This window comes from Nycticebus coucang, chromosome 1, assembly GCF_027406575.1.
Source record: "Nycticebus coucang isolate mNycCou1 chromosome 1, mNycCou1.pri, whole genome shotgun sequence".
Classification (NCBI taxonomy): Eukaryota; Metazoa; Chordata; class Mammalia; order Primates; family Lorisidae; genus Nycticebus; species Nycticebus coucang.
Window position 1 is genome coordinate 27626126 of NC_069780.1, and position 19590 is coordinate 27645715.

General features: G+C 37.7%; 1 long non-coding RNA gene and 1 pseudogene across 1 annotated transcript in view; both read left to right on the forward strand.

Moving 5' to 3' along the window:
* Nucleotides 1–19590, forward strand: part of LOC128561215 (uncharacterized) — a 183486-nt gene that overhangs the window by 133460 nt on the left and 30436 nt on the right. The window lies entirely within an intron of this gene.
* Nucleotides 2186–2762, forward strand: LOC128561156 (40S ribosomal protein S7-like; annotated as a pseudogene).

The following is a 19590-nucleotide window of genomic DNA, read 5'->3' on the forward strand; positions in this document are numbered from 1 at the left end:
ATTGAAAGGAGAAATAGGAAAATCTAACTATTAGAGTGAATTCAGCACATTTGTATCAGTACTTGATAGAAGAATTCGGAAGAAAATTAATAAAGATAAACCAGACCTGAACAACACATTACCTAACAACTTGATCTAATTAATCAATTAATAATTAATGGAATATTACATCCAACAGTGATATACTATGTGCTCATTTCTAATGACTTGGAACATTCATTAAGGTACTCTGATGAGGCTCAGCACCCGGAGCACAGTGATTACGGTGCCAGCCACATACACCAAGGGTAGCAGGTTTGAACCTGGCCAGCTAAACAACAATGATAACTGCAACAAAAAATAGCCAGACGTGTGACAGGCACCTGTAGTCCCAGCTACTTGGGAGGCTGAGGCAAGAGAATTGCTTAAGTCCAAGAGGCTGAGGTTGCTGTGAGCTCTGACTCCATAGAATTCTACCGAGGGCAACATAGTGAGACTCTGTCTCAAAAAAAAAAAAATCATATTTTGAGTATCTCAGGATACTCAAAAAGTAATGGTTAATATTTAAACATTACATGGTTTAATTAAAAAAGACTCATGATATGCAAAGAAATGGTTAATATTTAAACATTACGTGGTTATCAAATATAGACTTTGATTTCTTCTAATTCATCTGCTGAGAATAATCTTATGATTCTATCAAATCTTTTAAGTCACCTTGATGTTTGCTTTCCTATATTAACTTATATGATCCATAAAGTAGTAAAGTTAATTGCTCTGTATTACTCTTTGAATTGCTACGATATCACTGAGGTAGGTCATTAACATCAAAGCTGTTGGTTTAACAACTAACATGAAGTTCTAATTCTTGAAACTGACTTAATTTTATACCAAGGAAGACTTTGCACCTAACTAAATCTGGGTTTTATTGAGGAAGTCCAGGTGTCCCAGTGTTGGTTCACATACGGGCATAAGTAGGGGGATCATATAATGAATTGTCTAAACTAGAATACTTCTAAGAGTAAAAGGTAAGCTATCAATAATTACTTTGCAGAAATAATAGTTGTCCCTGGCAAAGCAAAATTTATCATTACCCACATATAACCATTCAGTGTAGCACGGGTTTTACATGGTGCATGAGCTTATCAATCATCATATAAGTACCATTCATAATCTCTCAGGGGACTGACTAGCACAATAAGCAAAATGTCAGTATTCCTATTACCATGAACAGAAGATGTGAAAATCAACAGGGTGACAATTTGGGGGAGACTAACAAAAATAGAAATTCTTGACTCTACATGTTCTGTTTTTCATTTTTAGAAAGCACCAGGACTCTCTGAGGCAGATGAGATACTTGCACACTGTTGCATTACATTACTAAAGGCTTTGATTTCAACTCACCTCCTTCCTTACCTCTGTACACAAAAATAAGATGTCAGTGTTGGGCCCATAGGCACCCTCCCAACCATTTGGAAGATTGTGCCGTGCTCTGCGAATCTGTCTCACCTGTGCTTAGGTCCCCACCAACCTTCCCTTTAGAAGTGGTTTGGGGGTGGGGCATCACATAAGCATTGTATGACCACAGTATTTTACATGGGCATTTAGACACTCTTCATTTCTCTAGATTTCACAGTGGCGTTGCTATCAAAGGATTATGAATCAGGGCACACATGCCAGCTCAGGGCAATCCTAACATAATGATTACAACTATAGTCTTCAAAGAAAATAAAGCACTTTCATTAATGTGGTATCTTTCAAAATGAATGGATCTGGTAGAGCAATGATTAGTTCTCCGTTTTTCCACAAATGAAGAAACACACTCAGAGAGGTTAAGAATCTTGCTCAAGGTCACACAGTAGGTAGATCTATTTACTTTGATGTTTTTGTGTCTTGCATAAAATATTTGTGATAGAAACTAGGTTTGGTTGAACATGAAGTAACTTTTAAATGTACCAACGCTTTTATCATTTATCATTTAAAAATTTACCCTGAGATTTAAAATTAGTATTAGAGTTTTCTCTGAAAGCAAGATATTTGTAATAATTTAAAAAGCAGCATACATCGGGTAGCTAAGTAGAATGTTGAGTCTTGAGAGAAGAGAAATGAAGACAAGTTCTATCTACTTCAGAGGCCCAGAATTTGACAAGCTCTCGTGAGACTTGGGCCGTCTTTCTCAGACAGCTCTCTCTGCAAGGACAAATTCATGTTCAACTCCAGTGGCCAGACCATGAAGCCCAATGGCCAAAAGTCGGACGATTTTGAGTCGGGCATTTCCCAGGCCCTGCTGGAGCTGGAGATGAACTCGGACCTCAAGGCTCAACTCCCGGAGCTGAACATAACTGCAGCTGAGGAAGTTGAAGTTGGTGGTGGTTGGAAAAGCTATCATAACCTTTGTTCCCGTTCCTCAACTGAAATCTTTCCAGAAAATTTAAGTCTGGCTAGTACGTAAATTGGAGAAAAAGTTCAGTGGCAAGCACGTTGTCTTCATTGCCCAGAGGAGAATTCTGCCTAAGTCAACTCAAAAAAGCCGTGCAAAAAATAAGCAAAAGCATCCCAGGAGCTGCACTCTGACAGCTGTGCATGATACAATCCTTGAGGACTTGGTCTTCCTAAGTGAAATTGTGGGCAAGAGAATCCATGTGAAATTGGATGGCAGCCGACTCATAAGTGCACTTGGACAAGGCCCAGCAGAACAACCGGCGCACAAGGTTGAAACTTTTTCTGGTGTCTATAAGAAGCTCACGGGTAAGGATGTTAATTTCCCAGAGTTTCAGTTGTAAACAAAAAATGACAAAGTATATTCACACACACACACACACACACACACACACACACATACACACACATACATACATTTCACAATATTTTTCTCTCAGGCTCATCCACACTGGGACTAATACTTGGGAAGGAATCATAATCTTGGTGCTATAGCAATAGTTTAGGTTTTAATATTTCTTTCACCGGGAGGCTCTACTATTTAAGAAGATAAGTCATTTTAAACATCTTTGTTATTTTTCTCTATTTTATTTCATTCATTCATTTATTCCATTAACATTGGTAGCAAGTTTGAAAATACATGCATTTATGCATACTATGTCTAATATATGCAGTCAGTTGTATTTTTAAAATTATGTCTAAAAAATGTAGGCCACTGCAATGACTGAAACAATTCTTTCTTTTGTTAAAAAGGAATGCCTATTTTCCCAAAGTCTCTCTGTTCTATGATTGTTTCTCAGGGCATCTGGGGGAAGGAAGACTTCAAGACCTCCTTGCCTGGGGAAAGATGGGCTTCTTGGCACTCATGATACTTTCCTTCCCTCTGTCTTCATGACAATGGCCCTGTGTTCCTGGGTGCTGCTTGCCCACCCCACTTGTAGCAGCAGGCCTCCTCTGATGGAGCTTCTGGTCTGGTTTATTTTGTCTGGCTACAGCCCAGGGTTGCTCTCCTGATTACTCAGCTCACCTTACCTCTGCCTGTGACAATAGATCCCTATTCCATATCTGGCCTCCTGCTCTGATGGTCCGTCCCAAGCCACAGCTGGTGAATCTGGTACCTCACAAATCCAGGCCCTGTGGGGAGGGCTGTCACCTGGCTCTTAAGTTACCTGACTTTCAGTCATGTCCTTCCTCCTCCGGCTCTATACCCTGCAATAAGGAGATAATGGCATATTTAGTTTCTATCCCTGCCTTGTAGTGACAGAAAGCTGCCCTGAAAATTAAAACTTCAGGGCTAATTTCTGTCTAACCATTCTTTGTTGCTGAATTAAACTCTGAAGTGGTTCTGTCCCAATAGGGCTGGGTGGTTTCTGGCAGGGCTCTCTGCATAGACCCAAACAAGACTCAGCAGCTCCCTCTTTCCACAGTGATCTCTCTTTCTTAATACCCAAGCCTGGATGAAGTCATAGAGGGGTCAAGACACTTACATCTGACTGTTTTCTCCTCCCTTTCCCCTCTTCATCCCACAACTCCCTAGTACCAGAGAGACTGGCTTCCCTCCCTCCGCATTATAGCCTCTTCTTGCGATTGTGCAGAAAGCCCTGACATTCATGGGTGGATTACCTTTCTGTCAGAAATATGAGTGTTCTACAGGTTAAAAAAAAAAACAGAAAACCAAAAAAAAAAAAAAAAAAAACAGAAAGGATCAAGAAAGTTCTCTCCCCTGAAAAGCTTGGCTTTTAAGTTTTCTTGTCTTACTTCAAAGTCCTATTTTAAATGTTGAGAAGTAAATAGCAACAATCTTAATTCCTATTTCCCTGGCCACCAATCATATAGATGTTTTGGGTCAATTGAGAAAGTCTTAGAAGTGTGAGAGGTAGATAGACTGATCTCTTCATGGGTCTCCAATTCAGGGAAAAAGCATGCAGATGGGCCATCGCTGCGGCTCCCCGCAGATCACTGAAAAAAGAAGAGCTCAGCCTAGAGGCAGCCTAGTCAGGGGAATGTCAACATGACCATCCCTGTGTGGAGGATCAGCAGAACTGGTGGGTTAAGACCTTTGGACTCCTGATCAGCAGTTTAGACTAGGGAAGTTAAAATATCTGCCCTGCAGGGACAAAACCTACTTTCCTCCTCCCCCTATTTAAATACACATTATTGGACCATTCTAGACGTTCCTTTATCCTGTGTTCCAGATTATCCCACCTTTCTGGGAGCTGAGCTTTCCTTCTAATCCTATTTTTTTGAACATAATAAAAGACCCCTGAGAGATTGGATTGGCGGCATTGCCTCAATCTGCTACTTGGTGTGAGAAGATGTATGCCTCTCCAGGCTTCTCTGACTCTATGCATTAAGTTGGTGTGTGGTCTCGTTATTTCCCCCAGCATAGTATTCCCTGTTGACTCCCAACCCAGGTCGGGGCCCATAGCGCACAACGTTAGGAAATGGTAGAGACAGAAACAATTCTAATCCAGAAGGCTAGCTATAAAGTTGGGTGGAAAATTCTGATGGCTTTTAAATCTCCTTTTTTTTTTGCCACAGTTGAAGGTCATAGTTGTTGAGTAGAAATATCTGCTTACTCTCCTTCTGGACAACCATCTCTGTCATGCTGCCTGAGCTTATGACATGCTTTTGAATGATTTGAAGCACTTACATAACTGTGGGGTTTCCACATGAAAAATAAATGCAAAGCACCTGGCCTCTAGGAGACAAGCCCTCCCAGACATACATGTAGGGTAGTGTATGTATAGACCCCCACCATCTGAGGCTTCCTCTGTGCCTTGTTCGTACTTTTGGACAAAGAGAAGGAAAAAATAAAAAAGAGTTTCTCATTCTATGTGGCCATGTTCCAGGTGGCATGATATTTTAACTTTGTTTCAGAGCCTCTGCCTTTAAAAAGAAGACAAATATTTAATCTTGCTCTCATAGAATTAAAATCTTGGAATGCAACACAGTCGCTAGCAGCAGGAAAAGGATCAGGCCCAGTGCCTGAGTCCCTGAGTCAGAGTCTCTAGGTTTTCTCCCAATCACATTATCATGGTTGGAATAAATCCAACCAGGCTTAATAGCAGGGTATGTGCTTCATATAAATTAATATTCTCAAGAGTCTGAAAAGTTTAGCAAAAGTTAATCAGAAGGCCAGTTTGTAAAATTCTTCTAGAAGCAAATAAATAACTAAAAGGAATATGTGTGTAAGCTTATATAGAATATGAACATGTTAGGAAGGAGAATTAAGCAAAATATCATAATTTTTTTCCTTTTCTACTATGAAACTTTTGATATCATTTATTCTATAATCTTAGAATTGTGTAGTTACTCTAAACTTAATGACAGTATTCTAAGCATTAGGTTCTAAGTATTATGCCTTTGGAATATTTGAGAACTTCTTTATAGGGCTTTTCTGATTCTGCAACTCTGTAGGAAAAATAAAAATACTTCTATTTCATTTGAAGTTTTTTATAAAAATTTTACAGCTAGCTGGTATTATTTAGTCTAAATTACATTATACATGATAAAACAAAAGGTCTTGAAATATCTGGAATGGGAATGTCATGCATTTTCTAGTATACCTCACCAATATGTTCTGATCCCAGGTTTCTTGGGTATGAAGGTTATTGTATTTTGGAGTTAAATTATTTGGCTAACATATAGGTTAATACATTTTGGGTGAAATTACTGGGTTCACATTATAGGTGAGTAGCTATATTCCCTATGTCTCCATCCAAAAAAGCGAACAATGACTAACAAAACATGGCATCCTTGGGATAAATTCAAAGACAACAGTCAGAATAGATTTTCCATCTGTATCGAGAAGCTTACCAGAGTCATACCACACACATAAGCTTTTGAGCCAGACTGAGAATTAATAGTGCCAAAGGAAATAGGAAAATATTTTGTTTTACGTCTCTTCTCTATGCCCTTTTTAGGTTGAAGAGCTCTATTGACCATTGGGAAATTTGGCAATCTTTGCACTGATTGTGAAATATTGTCTTTGCCCACTAGTATTATCTTATTTTCTCTAGCCACATCTTGCAACATCACTGCCTCTCTTTCTCCACCCTGGCTTCTTCACAAATATAATGTATTGTATGAAAGGGGTCTGTAGAAAGCACATGGCATCTTGGGACACTTCATGATCTAAGGAAAAGTAATGCAGTGTGCAGAGTTAGTATGTGGTAATGGTTCATGAGGAACCATTGTAGTTCCACACATTATGCTGCTCAATTAAGAACTGTACATTGAATGACTAGTTGCTGTCCATAGGAATTAAGTATTTTAGCTTTAGCTACAAAAGAAACGGTTCCACTCATCCTATCTTTTGACAAATGAAGTTTTTGGAGATATATATAAATTTTTTTAAAAAGTAAACAAGAAGAAACTAAAATGGGGCTTACAATAGGATTACTGCAGCATAAAGGAGGTAAATACCACCTCAAAATATCAAAGAAAATAACTATATATATAACTTTATGTAAGAAATTGCAATTTTTTTCTTTCGTTTCTTTTTTTTTTTTTTTTGAGACAGAGTCTCAAGCTATCACTCTGGATAGAGTGCTGTGACATCATAGCTCATACCAACCTCCAGCTCCTGGGCTTAAGTGATCCTCTTGCCTCAGTTTTTCTATTTTTAGTAGAGATGGGGTATAACATTTTTCTTAGGCTGGTCTTGAACTCATGAGCTCAAGCAATCTACCCACCTCAGCCTCCCAGAGTGCTAGGATTATAGGCGTGAGCCACCGCACCCAGGTTTCTTTTTCTTTTTTTATTGTTTGGGTTTCATTGAGGGTACAAAGATTTGGTTATACTGATTGCATTTGTTAGGTAAAGTCCCTCTTATAATTGTGCCCCCTCCCCAAACAAATTATAACTTTGGAAAGCAGTTGCTTCTTTGGTGTTCACCAAGTATATGAGTGGTAACACCTTTGTGAAATGGATGCTTTGACCCATTAAGCTAGGGTAAAGGCTGGAATCAAAGTGTAATCCAAGTGAATGAGGAACTTGTGCAATGAGCTAGAGATACAGCAAACAAACTAACAAAGAAAACCTCAAATGGATGTAGAAAAGCATAGAATCGACACCGCTGATATCAAATTAACAATCTAGAGAAGAGATTTTTGATACTCGTCAAGAGACTCTAGAATAGATTAAAAGAAAATACTTCTTGAAACAAAATAGTAGAGGTCAAAAATAAAAAGATGGTGACAATATTTAGAGCACCTGTTATGTTTTAGGCATATATTGGGCAAATTCAAACAAAAAGAAATCAAAATGATTTTTATGAAACCATTTTTATGAAATATAGGGTATAATTTAAGGCAAAAAAGATCATTTTCTATTTATAAAAAAACTGCATAGTCAAGAAATTAAAGAATGTGGTATTTTAAAAGTTGGAATTACAGAGAAAATAAAAGAAGTAAACACTTAATGGAAACTTGGAAGTGCCAATCCATTCTAAGGGAGAGGAATGCATACAGGTTGGGCCCCTATCTACAGGGAAGTCAGTCTCCAAGTCACAAAAGACCAACATAGGCTGAAGCCCTTGCTATTCAAAGTGAGGTTCACAGTCCAGCAACATGGATTGGGAGCTTCTAAAGGACTCAGAGATACAGAATCTTAAAGCCCACTCCATACCTACTGAAGCAGAATCTCTATTCTAAAAAGATCTCCAGGTAATTCATGTGCACATTATTCCATCATAATCAGATGTGTACTTGATATGTAAATAAGACTTTGAATAATATTAAAAGGGTAACATTATTAATATTATTAATGCTACACACTCTACATAGTCTTTTTTTAACTATAGACAAAACTCCTGTTATCTTCTAAGAGCAGAAATTATACAAGTCATATAGCCTGAAAAACAGATTAAAATTTAATTACACAGGTTTAGAAACACATATTCCCCAACTAACCAATAAATGAACAATAATCTTAGTTAAGTATTGTTTCAAAGAAGAAATTAAAAATAAAATTGTGGACTTTCTGGAAACTTACATACTAAAGCTTATATAAGATGCTCTCATCTGTATTTATAGGTAAAAATTTAAATTATTTAATAAGAAAAATTATAATTGAGATATCTAAGTTAAGGAAGTAGAAAAACTATAATAGCTTTGTGGAAAAGGAGAGGCCAAGATACACATACCTGTTGGCAAAAACAACTCAATCACGTGTTTATTTATACAGGTTGTAAATCGTATTACTCAACTACCTATGGTATTCTTTAACTGGTGTGGAGGCCAATTACCACCTAGGCAGCACTGCACTGTGCCCTACCAGCTTCCTAAAAGTGGAAATCTCAGTAGCCTGAAAAATTGAGACCCAGAGCTAGAATTGCTCACTCAGTAAATAGAGGGCTAGAGAAGGGTTTTACCCCATTAGGATAACCTGATGACCTTCTCAGTTTTCTGTTTTCTTTTATTACTTTTGCAGAGCAAATAATGTGGGACCATCGTGATATATAATCACAATATTTTTCTTCCCCTATTTAAGATACAAAGCCTAAGCTTCTTATTAAATTCTATGGATAAATATGTGTGATTTTTAACCTAAGCATAGAGAGAATTTTAAAAAGCTGTGTGTTCATTACATATTTACTTCTTTTACCATAGATAATCCAATATTTGCCAGAACAGGTGCCCAGCTCTTGGCATAGTTTACTTAAGAACAATGGCAAATTTAAAAAAAAAAAACGTAATCACGTCTTTTCTTACAAGGAAACAAAAAAATTATTGTATGGTTGTGCTGGAAGGTTGAAGTAAAGCTAGTAAAGATAAGAGCCAGGTCTTGTTGGGCTTCAGCTGAGAGCAGTGTTTATGTGGGATATAGCAATCCATACAGGAAATGTTGGCTGGGAACTGTGGTTCTCTGTCTTTCATTAAAGCTTATGAAAAATCCTGAGTAGGGTGGGAAAGAAGGAAACAGAGGGGAAATGGCTTTCTTTTCTTTAGAAACTCAGTTTAGCCGGGGCGGCGCCTGTGGCTCAGTGAGTGGTGGGCACCTGTAGTCCCAGCTACTCGGGAGGCTGAGGCAAGAGAATCGCTTAAGCCCAGGAGCTGGAGGTTGCTGTGAGCTGTGTGAGGCCACGGCACTCTACCAAGGACCATAAAGTGAGACTCTGTCTCTACAAAAAAAAAAAAAAAAAGAAAAAGAAACTCAGTTTAGCCAACTCTTTTCTCAATTTTTAAATTTTATTTTATTTTATTTTTAATTATTTATTTCAATAGATTTAGGGGGTACAAGTGGTTTTTTTATACCTGGATGAATGGCACATGTATAATAGTGAAGTCAGGACTTTTAGTGTACCTGTGATCTGAGTAGTACACATTATACCTGACAGGCAATTTTTGAGCCCTTGTCCCTCTCCCATTCTCTCTCCTCTGCATCTCCAAAGTCAATTATGTCACTCTATATGACCTTGTATAACTATGGTTTAGCTCCCACTTATATTTGAGTACATGTGATATTTCTGAAATACTTCACTTACTTTTATCCCAGTTGCTGCAAAAGACACTACGTTATTCTTTTTTATGGCTGAGTAGTATTCCATGGTGTATATATACCACATTTTCTTTGTCCACCCATCTGTTGATAGGCACTTACATTTATTCCACATCTTTACAATTGTGAATTGTGCTGTGACAAACCTACGGGTACATGTGTCTTGTAATATAATGACTTCTTTTCCTTTGGGTAGATAACCAGTAGTGGGATTGCTGGATTGAATAGCAGGTCTACTTTTAGTTCTTTGAGGAATATCCAAAGAGGTTGTCCTAATATACTTTTTTCCAAAGAGGTTGTAGTAATATACTTTCCCACTAACAATGTATGAGCATTCATTTTTTACCATATTCATGCCAACATCTATTGTTTCATGACTTTTTAATAATGCCCATTCTGACAGGGTTAAAGTGGTATCTCACCATGGTTTTAATATGCATTTCCCTGTTGATTAGGGATGTCAAGAATTTTTTCATGTTTATTGGCCATCATTATATCTTCTTTAGAAAAATGTCTATCCATGTCTTTTACTCACTTTTTAATGCAGTTGTTTTGTCATGTTGACTTGTTTGAATGCCTTATAGATTCTGCATATTAGTCTTTTGTTCGATGTATATTTTGTGAATATTTTTTCCCATTTTATAAGTTGTCTATCTACTCTGTGGTTATATCTTTTGCTGTACAGAAAGCTTTTTAGTTTAGTTAACTTTTATTTACTTATTTTTGTTTTTGTTGTATTTACTTTGGGGGTTCTTAGCCAGACATTCTTTGCCCAGGCCAATGTTTAGAAGACTTTTTCCTAAGTTTTCTTGTAGAATTTTTGTGGTGTCAAGTCATACATTTAAGTTTTTAATCTGTTTTGAGTTAATTTTTGTGTTTGGTGAAAGACAGAGATGCAGTGTCATACTTCTGTATGTAGCCCTCCGATTTTCCCATTTGTTAAAAAGGGCATCTTTTTTCCCATTGTATGTTTTGTCTGCTTTATCAACAATCAGTTGATTGTAGGTGTATGGTTTTATTTCTGTGTTCGTTATTCTGTTCCAAATCTAAGTCTCTACTTTTATACAAGTACCATGTTGTTTTGGTTACTATAGCCTTATAGCATAATTTGAAGTTGAGTAATGCGATGCTTTCAGGGTTGTTCTTTTTGTTGAGGATTGCTTTGGCTATTCAGGCCTCTTTTTTCATTACATATAAATTTTAGGATTGTTTTTTCTAATTCTGTAACTGAGCTTATTTGAATCCTCTCTCCTTTCTTTGGTTAATCTAGCTAGTGGTCTATTTATTTTATCTTTTCAAAGAACCAACTTTTTGTTTCGTTGATACTTTGTTTTATTTTTCCAGTTTCAATTTCATTCAGTTCTTCTCTAGTCTTTGTTATTTCTTGCCTTCTTCTAGCTTTGTGTTTGGTTTGTTCTTTTTTCCCTGGCACCCTGAGGTGCGAAGTTAGGTTATTAATTTGTGATCTTTCTATCTTTTTCGTGTAGGAAGTTAATGCTATGAATTTTCTTCTCAGCATTGCTTTTCTTCTATCCAAGATAATTTTGTAGCTTGTCATTCAATTCAAAAATGTTTTTTATTTCCACCTCGATTTTGTTGTTGACCCAAAGATTGTTCAGTAGCAGACTGATTAATTTGTAAGTATTTGACAAGTTGTTAGAGTTCCCAAGGAATTGATTTCTCATTTTATTTTACAGTGGTCTGAGAAGATACATGGTATTATTTTGATTCTTAAAGACTTGCTGAGACTTGCTTTGTGGCCTGATATATGGTCTATGTTAGAAAATGTTGCTTGTGGTGGTGGTGATGAAGTCCTCTGCCTTGACGATCTGTCTAGTTGTGTCATTAGAGTGTTGATCTCCTCCACTGTTATTTCTTGGTCTTTATTTCATTTCTTAGATCCAGTAGTATTTGTTTCATGAATCTTGATGAGGTAGCAGATGCAGATGGCTGCAGGATGCACAAGCCACTCATACCTCCCTCTCTTAGCAGTGACAGGGGTCTCTGTCCTTTGGAGGCACAAGAGCACCCAGATTCCAACCCCCATTCCTGGCCCAGCTGCAGCAGAAGTGGTGGAGGCAGCTCACCCCACCTGTGTCCAGGGTTTCAGACTGGCTGTGGACTATGGCTGAGATGCTCTGAGGAGGGAGTCAGGGAATTGCCTCAGGGGGCAGGGTAGGCTCCTCCCTGAAGTGACAGCTTGGGAGAGGACAGTTTCCTCTCCCAGGAAAGGCCATAGCTTTTTTCCTTGGGGCACATAAGAGTGTTTGTTGAGGGTTTTTAGAGGTAAAAGAGTGAGTCCCAAATGTGATAGACACTCTGTTAGTGTTGGGGCCGCCACTCTGATTAAGCAAGTTTCCTGGTTTAATCATCCCCTATGGAACTGTCAGAGTCCCAAATGGACCTGCTGTGGTTGTCCTCCTGACCTCCTCTAGGAGGGCAGGAGGAAAAAGCCTTGAACGGTGGGATATTGGTGTCCTGGTCTACTTTGCTGTAAAAGGACCTCTGTATGCTTCACTCTCTTCTCAGCTGGAAGTGGCCCTCCCTGGATGCCCAAGCTCTAGGAGACCCATAGTTCCCCAAGGGCCCACTTGTTGCTTAAGGCAGGCTGCTGGGTCCAAGTGGATACTGGGCAGTGTGGGCTACACATCTAGTGATCTAGAGACTCAGAGGCTGCAATTCCAACGTTAGGATAGCTACAAAAACACTACTTGTCCATGAAGAAAGGGCAATAAGCCACATCTTCCATGTCTATAGATGACATGATTCTGTAGGTAAAAATATCCTAAAGGCACTACCAGTTAGTAAAGTTGCAGGATACAAAATCAATATACAAAAATCATATTAGCAATGAGAGATCCAAAAAGAAATTGGAGTTGGGCATGGTGGCTCATGATCATAATCCTAGCACTCAGGGAGGTGAAGGTAGGAGGGTTGCTTGAGGTCAGGAGTTCGAGACCAGCCTGAACAAAGGGAGATCTCGTCTCTACTAAAAAAAAAAAAAGAAAGAAAGAAAAATTAGCCAGGCAGGGTGTTGTGCACTTGCAGTCCCAGTCACTTGAAAGGCTGAGGCAGGAGAATCACTTGAGCCTGGTAGTTTGAGCTTGCTATGAACTAAAGTGAGGCAAAGGCATTCTAGCCAGGGTGGCAGAATGAAACTCTATCTCAAAAAAATCCCATCGTCAACAGCATCAAAAAGAATAAAATACCCAGGAATATACTTAATAATGAAGTGAAAGATCTATCCACTGAAAACAACAAGAAATTCATGAAATAAAATTTGGAAAGACACAAATAAATGGGAAGATATTCTGTATTTATGGACAGGAATAATTAATATTGTTAAAATGTCCTTTTTGCCCAAACTGATCTTCAAGTTCAATGCAATCCCTATCCAAATTCCCTGGCATTTGTAACACCTTCCACAGCTTCTGTACACTGTGCATTAGCACCATGTGGACATTGCGAAGGGTATGGCTTGTGCTTTCTGGGCACACTTGGACTACAGGTGAGGTGGCCAAGAATTGCTGTGCTGGAATGCAGGGAGCAGAGACTTGAGGTGGCCCTCGGCTGTTGTCCAGAAGGTCCCATGCATGTTCTGTGGCGCTCTCCCAAAACTGTTCTTTGCTTGTGCTACAACATGAATAAACCTTGAGGACATTATGCAAAACAAAATAACACATACTGTATAATTAATCTTATATTAACTATCTTAATTAATTAATCTTATATTAAATAAAGTAGCCAAATTCATAGAAACAGAAAGTAGAATGACAGAAGAGGACAAATAGGAATTATCGTTAGGGAGTATAGAGTCTCAGTTCTGCAAGATGAAAACGTTTTGATCAGTTTCACAGTAACTGTACAATTGAACCATACACTTAAAAGTGGTTAAGATAGCAAATTTTATGATAGCTGGTTTTTTTTTTTGCTGCAATAAGAAAAAATAAATTCAAATCAAACTTTTAGACATCCCAAATAAAAAGTATACTGGATGGGAAGAAAAGCAGATTAGGTTTTGCAGAAGCAAAAAAATAGTGCATTCAAAAAGAAAACAAGACAAACTATTCAGAGTTAAATACAGGGGAAAAAATGAAGACAGCATCAGTGAGAGGTGAGACAACTTCAAGAAGCATAAAATATGTGTAATTTTAGCCCCAAGAAAAAAAAATGGGGGAAGAAAACATATTTGAAGACTTAACAGATGAAAACTTTTCATATTTGATTAAAATTGTAAAGCCAAGGAACTCAATAAATCCCAAGCACTTGTAATGTGGAGAAAATTCTGGCAAGGCACATCATAGCCACATTGCTCAAAACCAGTGATAAAAAAAAAAAATCTTAGAAAAGATAAAATAGAGATTGGTTATGTTTAGAAGAATAAAGCAAGCAAGACAATAGATTTCCAACTAGAAACAAGGCAAGAAAGCAGAGAGACAGCGATGTCTTTAAAGCATTCATAGAAAAATACCTGTCAATCTAAAATTCTACAGCTAGTGAAAACATCTTTTTTTCAAAATGAAGGTGAAATAGAGTATCTTCGGTATAAAAAGGCTATAAGAATTCATCACCCTCAAACTCACAGAACAAAAAATACTAAAGAAAAGCCTTCAGGCAGATGGAAAGTCTGCAGTGACCACAAGATCAGTGGTTGTGTTGGGATGGGAAGACAGAGAGGGGTGGAAATGGGAGATCACAGAGGGGCACAAGGGTCTTTGCAAAGTAGGAAATATGTTCATTATCTTAATTATGAATACATACAAAAACATATCAAATTGTACACTTAATACCTATGCAGTTCATTATATGTCAATTACAATTAAAAAAAAGCTTTTTGAAAAGCCTACATATACATTATGAGGTTAATAGGTAATCTTCCCTTACTACTCCAGCAGTCATCAAGCTGGCTTTACCTCCCTCCGTTCAGCTGTGTTCAGCTTATGCTGCAGTAGGATGTCTGAATCAAGACATTGAGTCATAAAGTCATCTTTTAAAAGCATTGTAAACTTAAACATAAAAACGGTAACGTTCCCTACAAGGAAAGGAATTTATTTATTTTCCCATGTGAACCAATTTTTAAAATTTCCTGGAGGAAAAAGAAATCTGATTCATGCAGAGACGTAAGTGACTGGTGAAATACTCCTTCTAAGAGAAGGTTTTCAGGAAGAGAAGAGTGAGAGTAGAAATATAAAAGGCAGGGGATTATACGTCTTCATTCTTCTGAGATTCTAATGGCTCGTGCCCTTTTTCTCACCATAATTATCAATAATGATGTCATTCAATCTCAAAATTGTGCTGTTTGGATAATAAACTATATAGCCATCTGCCAAAGCTGGCTAAGACACAGGAGATAGAGGACTCCAAAGATGAAGAGAAAAGGCAGGAAGTGCCCTTGAGGATTTTTATTGTTTCATGCCTTAAATTTAGTTCTTTATCCATCTTGAATCAATTTTTGTGAGTGGAGAAAGGTGTGGGTCCAGTTTCAGTCTTTTACATGTGGATATCCAGTTCTCCCAGCACCATTTATTGAATAGGGAGTCTTTCCCCCAAGGTATGTTCTTGTTGGGTTTTTCGAAGATTAGGTGGTTGTAAAATGTTAGTTTCATTTCCTGGTTTTCTATTCGATTCCAAATGTCTATGTCTCTATTTTTGTGCCAGTACTATGCTGTCTTGACCACTATGGCTTTGTAGTATAGCCTAAAATCTGGGATGGTGATGCCCCCAGCTTTGTTTTTATTACTAAGAACTTAGCTATATGGGGTTTTTTCTGGTTCCGTACAAAACACAGAATCATTCTTTACAAATCTTGAAAGTACGCGTTGGTGTCTTAATAGGGACGGCATTGAATAGATAGATTGCTTTGGGAAGTATAGACATTTTAACAATGTTGATTCTTCCCAGCCACGAGCATGGTGTGTTCTTCCATTTGTTAATATCCTCTGCTATTTCCTTCCTTAGGATTTCATAATTTTCTTTATAGAGTTCCTTCACCTCCTTTGTTAGGTATATTCCTAGGTATTTCATTTTCTTTTCTTTTTTTTTTTTTTTTACAGCCCCGAATTCCCTGGAGGTTGGGGCACTCGCATGACATTGCTAACTTCTTTTCTTTTTTTTTTTTATTGTTGGGGATTCATTGAGGGTACAATAAGCCAGGTTACACTGATTGCGATTGTTAGGTAAAGTCCCTCTTGCAATCATGTCTTGCCCCCATAAAGTGTGACACACACCAAGGCCCCACCCACCTCCCTCCATCCCTCTTTCTGCTTCCCCCCCCATAACCTTAATTGTCATTAATTGTCCTCATATCAAAATTGAGTACATAGGATTCATGCTTCTCCATCCTTGTGATGCTTTACTAAGAATAATGTCTTCCACTTCCATCCAGGTTAATACGAAGGATGTGAAGTCTCCATTTTTTTTAATAGCTGAATAGTATTCCATGGTGTACATATACCACAGCTTGTTAATCCATTCCTGGGTTGGTGGGCATTTAGGCTGTTTCCACATTTTGGCGATTGTAAATTGAGCTGCAATAAACAGTCTAGTACAAGTGTCCTTATGATAAAAGGATTTTTTTCCTTCTGGAAAGATGCCCAGTAATGGGATTGCAGGATCAAATGGGAGGTCTAGCTTGAGTGCTTTGAGGTTTCTCCATACTTCCTTCCAGAAAGGTTGTGCTAGTTTGCAGTCCCACCAGCAGTGTAAAAGTGTTCCCTTCTCTCCACATCCACGCCAGCATCTGCAGTTTTGAGATTTTGTGATGTGGGCCATTCTCACTGGGGTTGGATGATATCTCAGGGTTGTTTTGATTTGCATTCTCTAATGATGAACATTTTTTCATGTGTTTGTTAGCCATTCATCTGTCATTTTTAGAGAAGGTTCTATTCATGTCTCTTGCCCATTGATATATGGGATTGTTGGCTTTTTTCATGTGGATTAATTTGAGTTCTCTATAGATCCTAGGTATCAACCTTTGTCTGATTGGAAATATGCAAATATCCTTTCCCGTTGTAAAGGTTGTCTCTTTGCTTTGGTTATTGTCTCCTTAGCTGTACAGAAGCTTTTCAGTTGAATGAAGTCCCATTTGTTTATTTTTGTTGTTGCAATTGCCATGACAGTCTTCTTCATGAAGTCTTTCCCCAGGCCAATATCTTCCAGTGTTTTTCCTATGCTTTCTTGGAGGATTTTTATTGTTTCATGCCTTAAATTTAAGTCCTTTATCCATCTTGAATCAATTTTTGTGAGTGGGGAAAGGTGTGGGTCCAGTTTCAGTCTTTTACATGTAGACATCCCGTTCTCCCAACACCATTTATTGAATAGGGAGTCTTTCCCCCAAGGTATGTTCTTGTTTGGTTTATCGAAGATTAGGTGGTTGTAAGATGTTAGTGTCATTTCTTGGTTTTCAATTTGATTCCAAGTGTCTATGTCTCTGTTTTTGCCAGTACCATGCTATCTTGACCACTATGGCTTTGTAGTATAGCCTAAAATCTGGTATGCTGATGCCCCCAGCTTTATTTTTGTTACTAATAAATGCCTTAGCTATGGGGTTTTTTTCTGGTTCCATACAAAATGAAGAATCATTTTCTCCAAATCTTGAAAGTACGATGTTGGTTTTTTGATAGGAATGGTATTGAATAGGTAGATTGCTTTGGGAAGTATAGACATTTTAACAATGTTGATTCTTCCTATCCATGAGCATGGTATGTTCTTCCATTTGTTAATATCCTCTGCTATTTCCTTTCTGAGGATTTCATAATTTTCTTTATAGAGGTCCTTCACCTCCTTCGTTAGGTATATTCCTAGGTATTTCATTTTCTTTGAAACTATGGTGAAGGGAGTTGTGTCCTTAATTAGCTTCTCATCTTGACTGTTATTGGTGTATACAAAGGCTACTGACTTGTGGACATTGATTTTATATCCTGAAACATTACTGTATTTGTTGATGACTTCTAGGAGTCTTGTGGTTGAGTCTTTGGGGTTCTCCAAGTATAAGATCATGTCGTCAGCAAAGAAGGAGAGTTTGACCTCCTCTGCTCCCATTTGGATTTCCTTTATTTCCTTGTCTTGCCTAATTGTATTGACTAGAACTTCCAGCGCTATGTTGAATAGTAAAGGTGACAGAGGACAACCTTGTCTGGTTCCAGTTCTAAGAGGAAAAGCTTTCAGTTTTACTCCATTCAGTAAAATATTGGCTGAAGGTTTGTCATAGATAGCTTCAATCAGTTTTAGAAATGTGCCACCTATGCCTTTACTCTTCAGTGTTCTAATTAGAAAAGGATGCTGGATTTTATCAAATGCTTTTTCTGCATCTATTGAGAGGATCATGTGATCTTTATTTTTGCCTCTGTTAATATGATGGATAACGTTTATGGACTTGCATATGTTAAACCAGCCTTGCATCCCTGGGATGAAGCCTACTTGATCATGATGAATGACTTTTTTGATGATAAGCTGTAATCTATTGGCTAGGATTTTGTTGAGAATTTTTGCATCTGTATTCATGAGTGAGACTGGTCTGAAATTCTACTTTTTGGTTGGGTCTTTTCCTGGTTTTGGTTTGAGGGTGATGTTTGCTTCATAGAATGTGTTGGGGAGGATTCCTTCTTCCTCAAGTTTTTGGAATAATTTCTGCAGTACAGGAATAAGCTCTTCCTTGAAGGTTTGATAGAAATCTGGTGTGAAGCCATCTGGACCAGGGCATTTTTGGGTTGGAAGATTTTTTATTGTTTCTTTGATCTCAGTGCTTGAAATTGGTCTGTTCAGGAGGTCTATTTCTTCCTGGCTAAGTCTAGGGAGAGGGTGTGATTCCAAATATTGATCCATTTCCTTCACATTGTCAAATTTCTGGGCATAGAGTTTCTGATAGTAGTCAGAGATCTCTTGTATCTCTGTGGGATCAGTTGTTATTTCCCCTTTATCATTTCTGATTGAGGTTACTGGAGATTTTACTTTTCTATTCCTTGTTAGTCTGGCCAATGGTTATCTATTTTATTTATTTTTTCAAAAAACCAACTCCTTGTTTCATTAATTTTCTGAATGATTCTTTTGTTTTCAATTTCATTGATCTCTGATTTGATTTTGGAGATTTCTTTTCTTCTACTGAGTTTAGGCTTAGATTGTTTTCTTTTTCCAATTCCATAAGATGGCTTGTGAGATTGTTGATGAGCTCTCTTTCTGTTTTTCAAATGTAGGCATCTAAAGCGATGAATTTTCCTCTCAAAACTGCTTTTGCAGTATTCCACAGGTTTTGGTAGCTTGTGTCTTCATTGTTGTTATGCTCAAGGAAGTTAATGATTTCCTGTTTTATTTCTTCCTTCACCCATCTGTTATTCAACAGAAGATTGTTTAATTTCCATGCCTTTGTGTGGGGTCGAGCGTTTTTATTAGAGTTGAGTTTCACCTTTAGTGCCTTATGGTCTGAGAAGATACAAGGTAAAATTTCAATTCTTTTGATTCTGTTGATATTTGTTTTGTGTCCCAGGATATTATCAATTTTGGAGAATGTTCCATGGGGTGATGAGAAGAATGTATATTCTTTATCTTTGGGATGGAGTGTTCTATGTGCGTCTATCAAGCACAGTTATTCTAGGGTCTCATTTAAATCTCTTATTTCTTTGTTTAATTTCTGTTTAGAGGATCTGTCCAGCTCTGTAAGAGGAGTGTTAAAGT